The sequence below is a fragment of the Otolemur garnettii genome, unplaced genomic scaffold (assembly GCF_000181295.1).
Source record: "Otolemur garnettii isolate 467f Iridium unplaced genomic scaffold, OtoGar3 scaffold00308, whole genome shotgun sequence".
Classification (NCBI taxonomy): domain Eukaryota; kingdom Metazoa; phylum Chordata; class Mammalia; order Primates; family Galagidae; genus Otolemur; species Otolemur garnettii.
In genome coordinates, this window is record NW_003852703.1 from 536,469 (window position 1) to 542,628 (window position 6,160).

Here is a 6,160-nt window from a genome sequence, read left to right on the forward strand (position 1 = left end):
ATAGCTTCACATGTCTTAAGCATGTCTATTTTGTCTGAACAATCAATGTAATTCTGGTCTTTTTCGATGATGAAAATGTTTGTTGCTTAATTTGATGGTTTGTCTCTGCATGGATATGATGGGTATTTTTCAGATATGGTTTCTGTATGTGGCCCAGGCTAGTCTCTCATGGAGTCAGCCTAGATCATCATAACCTCAAACTCCAGGATTCAGTGAAAGCTCCTGCCTGAGACTCCCGTGTAGGGAAGACTACAGGTGCCTGTCGAAACACCTAGGTATTTTTTCATGTTTTAGTAGATATAGGGTCACAATCTTCCTCTCTCCATTCTCAGCACCCCTTTATTCAAGAATTCCACTCATCTCAGTCTGCCAGATGGCTAGGATTATAGATGTGAACCACCAAGTTTGGTCATTTTCTTTCTTTATTTCCCTCGCACCCTCTCTTCACCCCTCCCAAACTTTATCCCTCCTTCCTGCACTTCTCTCTCATTTGCTTGCTCTCTCCATTCTTTTTTTTTTTTTTGCCAATTTTAAATACAGCTTTATTTAAGACATTGCATTTTCCACTTACAATACAGTGCTTTTAAAGTACAATGTTACTTCCTTCCCCTGTGCACATGTTCCATATTCAAGTATTGAAAATGCCCAATAATTCACTATAGCAGCCCAACTTTAAATCTGCCACATAATTTGCTACAAATTTGGATCCTTCAATGTTTTACTGTGTGGAACAATGCTACATCTACACTTGGGTTGGCTTAATCAACCTCTTCAATGGTGGGGCCAGAGGAAGCAGCACCAGAAGGAGGAGCACCCCCACCAGGAAAGCCCCCAGGCATTCCTCCTGGCATGCCCCCTGGCATGCCATCTGCACTCTGGTACAACTTGGTAATGATGGGGTTGCAGACTTTCTCCAGCTCCTTCTGCTGATGTTCAAATTCTTCCTTCTCTGCAGTCTGGTTCTTATCAAGCCAGTTGATAATTTCATTGCACTTGTCAAGAGTCTTCTGTTTGTCCTCATCATTGATCTTGCCTTGAAGTTTCTCATCTTCAACAGTTGCTTTCATGTAGAATGCATAGGACTCAAGTGAATTCTTTGATAAAACCTTGTCCCTCTGCTTCTCATCTTTAGCCTTGTACTTCTCAGCTTCCTGGACCATACATTCAATGTCTTCCTTGCTCAAACGTCCCTTGTCGTTAGTGATGGTAATCTTATTTTCTTTTCCTGTACTCTTATCCACAGCAGAGACATTGAGAATGCCATTGGCATCAATATCAAAAGTGACTTCAATCTGAGGAACACCACGGGGAGCAGGAGGTATGCCTGTAAGTTCAAACTTGCCAAGCAAGTTGTTATCTTTGGTCATGGCACGCTCACCTTCATAAACCTGGATGAGAACACCTGGCTGGTTGTCAGAGTAGGTAGTGAAGGTCTGTGTCTGCTTGGTTGGAATAGTAGTATTGCACTTAATGAGCACAGTCATAACTCCCCCAGCAGTCTCAATAGCCAGAGAAAGAGGAGTGACATCCAATAGTAGCAAATCCTGAACATTCTCGGATTTGTCACCAGATAAGATGGCCACCTGGACAGTTGCACCATAAGCAACAGCCTCATCAGGGTTGATGCTCTTATTCAGTTATTTTCCATTGAAGAAGTCTTGGAGAAGCTTTTGAATCTTGGGAATACGGGTAGAACCACCAACCAGGACAATGTCATAGATCTGTGACTTGTCTAGTTTGGCATCTCGAAGGGCTTTCTCTACAGGGTCCAGGGTGCCACAGAAAAGATCAGCATTCAATTCTTCAAATCGGGCACAGGTAATGGAGGTATAGAAGTCGATTCCTTCATAAAGGGAATCAATCTCAATACTGGCCTGGATGCTGGAAGATAGAGTACGCTTAGCATGTTCACAAGCGGTACGGAGGCGACGGACAGCTCTTTTATTCTCACTGATGTCCTTCTTATGTTTGTACTTAAACTCAGCAATAAAATGGTTGACCATTCGGTTGTCAAAGTCTTCGCCACCCGGGTGAGTATCTCCAGCTGTAGATTTGACCTGAAAGATTCCATCCTCAATAGTGAGGATTGACACATCAAAAGTGCCACCTCCAAGGTCAAAGATTAGCACATTTCTTTCAGCTCCAACCTTTTTGTCTAAGCCATAAGCAACAGCAGCAGCAGTTGGCTCATTTATAATCCTAAGAACATTGAGACCAGCAATAGTTCCAGCATCTTTGGTAGCCTGACACTGAGAATCATTGAAGTAAGCTGGTACTGTGACCACAGCACTGGTAACAGTCTTTCCCAGATAGGCTTCTGCAATTTCCTTCATCTTTGTCAGAACCATAGATGACACTTCCTCTGGATAGAAACTTCTTGTCTCTCCTTTATATTCTACTTGGACCTTGGGCCTGCCTGCATCATTCACCACCACCAAAGGCCAATGCTTCATATCAGACTGGACAACAGCATCATCAAACCTGCATCTAACCAGACGCTTGGCATCAAAAACTGTGTTTGTGGGGTTCATTGCAACTAGATTTTTTGCAGCATCACCAATCAATCGTTCAGTGTCAGTAAAGGCAACATAACTTGGAGTGGTTTGATTTCCCTGATCATTAGCAATTATCTATACTTTTCCATGCTGGAAGACACCCACACAAGAGTAGGTGGTGCCAAGATCAATACCAACCGCAGGTCCCTTAGACATGGTTGCTTACTCGTAGAGCCAGCATGGATTACGTAAGACACACAGAAGACCCAGGAGCTGCCACCGCATTCAATGAGACCCACTCTCTCCATTCTTTTCCTTCCTTCATTCCTTTCTTTTTTCTAGCACTTTCCTCTATACCTTAAGGGAAACGTTCTAGTAACAAACAAACGAACTATACAAGTAATCCCTGAATGTGTAGTCTTGAAGTCTATACTTGAAATGGTTGTACTGTGGAGTGTGTGAATTATATCTGAATAGAGTCATTATTTTTAATCTATGGACTGTTATCTATGAGGAAAATAGAGAAAAACCTTCACCAAAAGATAAGCATGGATGAGCACCATACCTCACACCTATACTCCCAGCAATTTCAGAGGCCTAGTCATAAAGATCACTGGAAGCTAAAGGATTTCAGACCAGACTGAGCAACTTTTAAGACCACACTTATCCTAGAAATAAGTGCAAAATTCCCCCAGCAGTGGTGGCATGTGCCTGTAATCCCAGCTGCTGAGAAGGATACTGTCAGGAGGATCACTTGAGTTTAGCAACTTATGTTTCCTTGAGCTATGACAGTAACAGTGTATTTTGGGGGGGGGGCAAAGGGGGAAAAGCAGAATCCACTCTATAAGAGATATGCTACATAGGTTCAGGAAAAGTTTGGTAGCATAAAAAAAATTTTTATACATGTAAACCAATTGGGATTTATCACCAGGATTTTCAGTCTTTTTCAATATGGGAAAATCAAATATTAGAACACACTACATTAATAGAATAAATAGGAAAAACCACATGGTCACCTCAAGGACACAAAAAAGGCTTTTCCATAGGCAACATAGCTTGTTTATAAAATCTTTTAAAAACATTCGATGAGAACGAAACATCTTCAGGATGACTAATGGGATTTACAGATGATTAGAAACATATAATGTGCTACATTCACATGATGGATTATTTTTCAACAATCAAAAGGAATGAAGTGCACATTTATGTTATAATAGGAATGAACTGTAAAATTATTATGATAAGGGAACAAGTTCAGTTATAAAAGACCACATAGAGTATGAATGAACTCAGAAGAAAACATCAAGACAAAGCCAATTGTCTGCCAGGAGTAAGGGACAAGTAAGGAGTGTTGAGGGAAAGATGAAAGTGACTGCTGGTAGGTATTGAGACTCTTAGTGTGGGTGGAGAAAACAAAATTCTATAATTAGATTGTGATGATAGTTGTACAACTCTGTGACTATACTGTGAAACACTTAACTGTACACTTTCAAAGGCTGAATTACTTATTTCAATAAGCTACTTGACAATGTTTTCTAAAACTTGAGGTGCTCAAAAGGCTCACAGCATAAGAAGTATCCAGGTTGTGAGAGTACTTGAGAGATAGTCAACCCTATCTCCCTGTTCATACACAGGCTACCATGACTTGTCATGAAAGGCACATTGTTCCATCCTGCCAAAGTTGTCATTTTCTTTTTCCTTGAGACTGATGCTCACTCTTCCTTCCTCGGTAGAGTGCCCTGATGTCATCATAGCTAACTGCAATCTCAAACTCCTGGGCTCAACCTATCCAATTGCCTCATTAGTATTCCTGAAGACATTACCTTTACTTCTAAGATTTTTAAAATATTTATTTCATATATATATTCTCTTTCCTCATCATCCTGAGTAGCTGGGACTAAAGGCACCCACCACAACACCTAGCTATTTTCTGTTGCTGTTTGGCCAGGCCTGAGTTTGAACCTGCAATAGTTGGTATATCAGGCCAGTGCCCCACCCACTGAGCCACAGGTGCTGCCCACGATTAATTTTTTTATTGTTGGGGTTTCATCAAGGGCACAGGAAACCAGTTTACACTGATTGCATATTGCATTTGTTAGATAAAGTCCCTCTTACAATCGTTTCTTGCCCCCCAAAGGTGTGGCACACACCAGGACCCCACCACTACCCTCCTTCTTTCTCTTATCTCCCCTTCCTCCACCCACAACATGTCGTTAGTTGTCATTAATTGTCATCGTATAAAAATTGAGTACATAAGATTCATGCTTCTCCATTCTTGTGAAGCTTTAGTAAGAATAATATGTTCCACTTCCATCCAGGTTAATAGAAAGGCTCTAAATTCTCTGTTTTTTTGAATGTCTAAATAGTATTCCTTGTTGTACATATACCACAGCTCGTTAATCCATTCCTGGGTGGGTGGGTATTTAGGCTGTTTCCACATTTTGGCGATTGTAAATTGAGCTGAAATAAACAGTCTAGTGCAAGTGTTCTTATGAAAAAAGAAATTTTTTCATTCTGGGTAGATGCCCAGTAATGGGATTGCAGGATCAAATGGGAGGTCTAGCTTGAGTTCTTTGACGGTGCTCCATACTTCCTTCCAAAAAGGTTGTATCAGTTTGCAGTTGCACTGTAAATGTGTTCCCTTCTCTTCACATCAACATCAGCATCTGAAGTTTTTAGATTTGGGGATGTGGGCCCTTCTTGCTAGGGTTAGATGGTATTCTCAGGGTGGTTTTGGTTTGTGTTTCTCTAATAATTAGGGATGATGAGCATTTTTTGCATATGTTTGTTAGTCATTCATCTGTCTTATTTAGAGAAATTTTTATTCATGTCTCTTGCCCATTGATATATGGGACTGTTGGCTTTTTTCATGTTGATTAATTTGGGTTCTCTATAGATCCTACTTATCAAGCTTTTATCTGATGCAAACTATGCAAATAACTTTTCCCATTGTGTGGGTTGTCTATTTGCTTTGGTTGTTTTCTCCTTAGCTGTAAAGAAGCTTTTCAGTTTTATTAAGTCCCATTTGTTTATTTTTGTTGTTGTTGCAATTCTCATAGCAGTCTTCTTCATGAAGTCTTTCCCAGGCCGATATCTTCCAATGTTTATCCTATGCTTTCTTTGAGGATTTTTATTGTCTCATGCCTTAAATTTAAGTCCTTTATTCATAGTGAATCAAGTTTTGAGAGTGAAGGAGGGTGTGGATCCAGTTTTAGTCTTTTACATGTGGATATCCAGTTCTCCCAACACCATTTATTCTTTAGAGAGTCTTTACCCCAAGATATGTTCTTGTTTGTTTTATGCAGATTAGGTGGTTGTAAGATGTTCATTTCATTCCTTAGTTTTCTATTCAATTCTAAATGTCTGTGTCTCTATTTTTGTGCCAGCACCAGGCTGTCTTGACCACTATGGCCTTGTAGTACTGTCTACAATCTGGTATGCTGATGCTCTGGCTTTGTTTTTATTACTAAGAATGGTCTTAGGTATACAGGTTTTTTTCTGGTTCCATTCAAAAAATTTCTGGTGAGTTTACACTGAAGTTTACACTGAAGTTTACACTGAAGGAAGAGCATTGCGCTGGTCATTGTGGAGGATGGGTCTGAGAATATCCAGGAGAACTGGTTTAGTTATGGCAAAATTCTTCAACATGTCTATGTCATTAATGT

General features: G+C 40.3%; 1 pseudogene across 1 annotated transcript; it reads right to left on the reverse strand.

Annotated features, from left to right (window-relative positions):
- Positions 1-1,287: 1,287 nt before the first annotated feature.
- Positions 1,288-2,760, reverse strand: LOC100961195 (annotated as a pseudogene). The gene has a single exon (XR_154998.3). The product of XR_154998.3 is annotated as a heat shock cognate 71 kDa protein pseudogene (transcript).
- Positions 2,761-6,160: the final 3,400 nt, after the last annotated feature.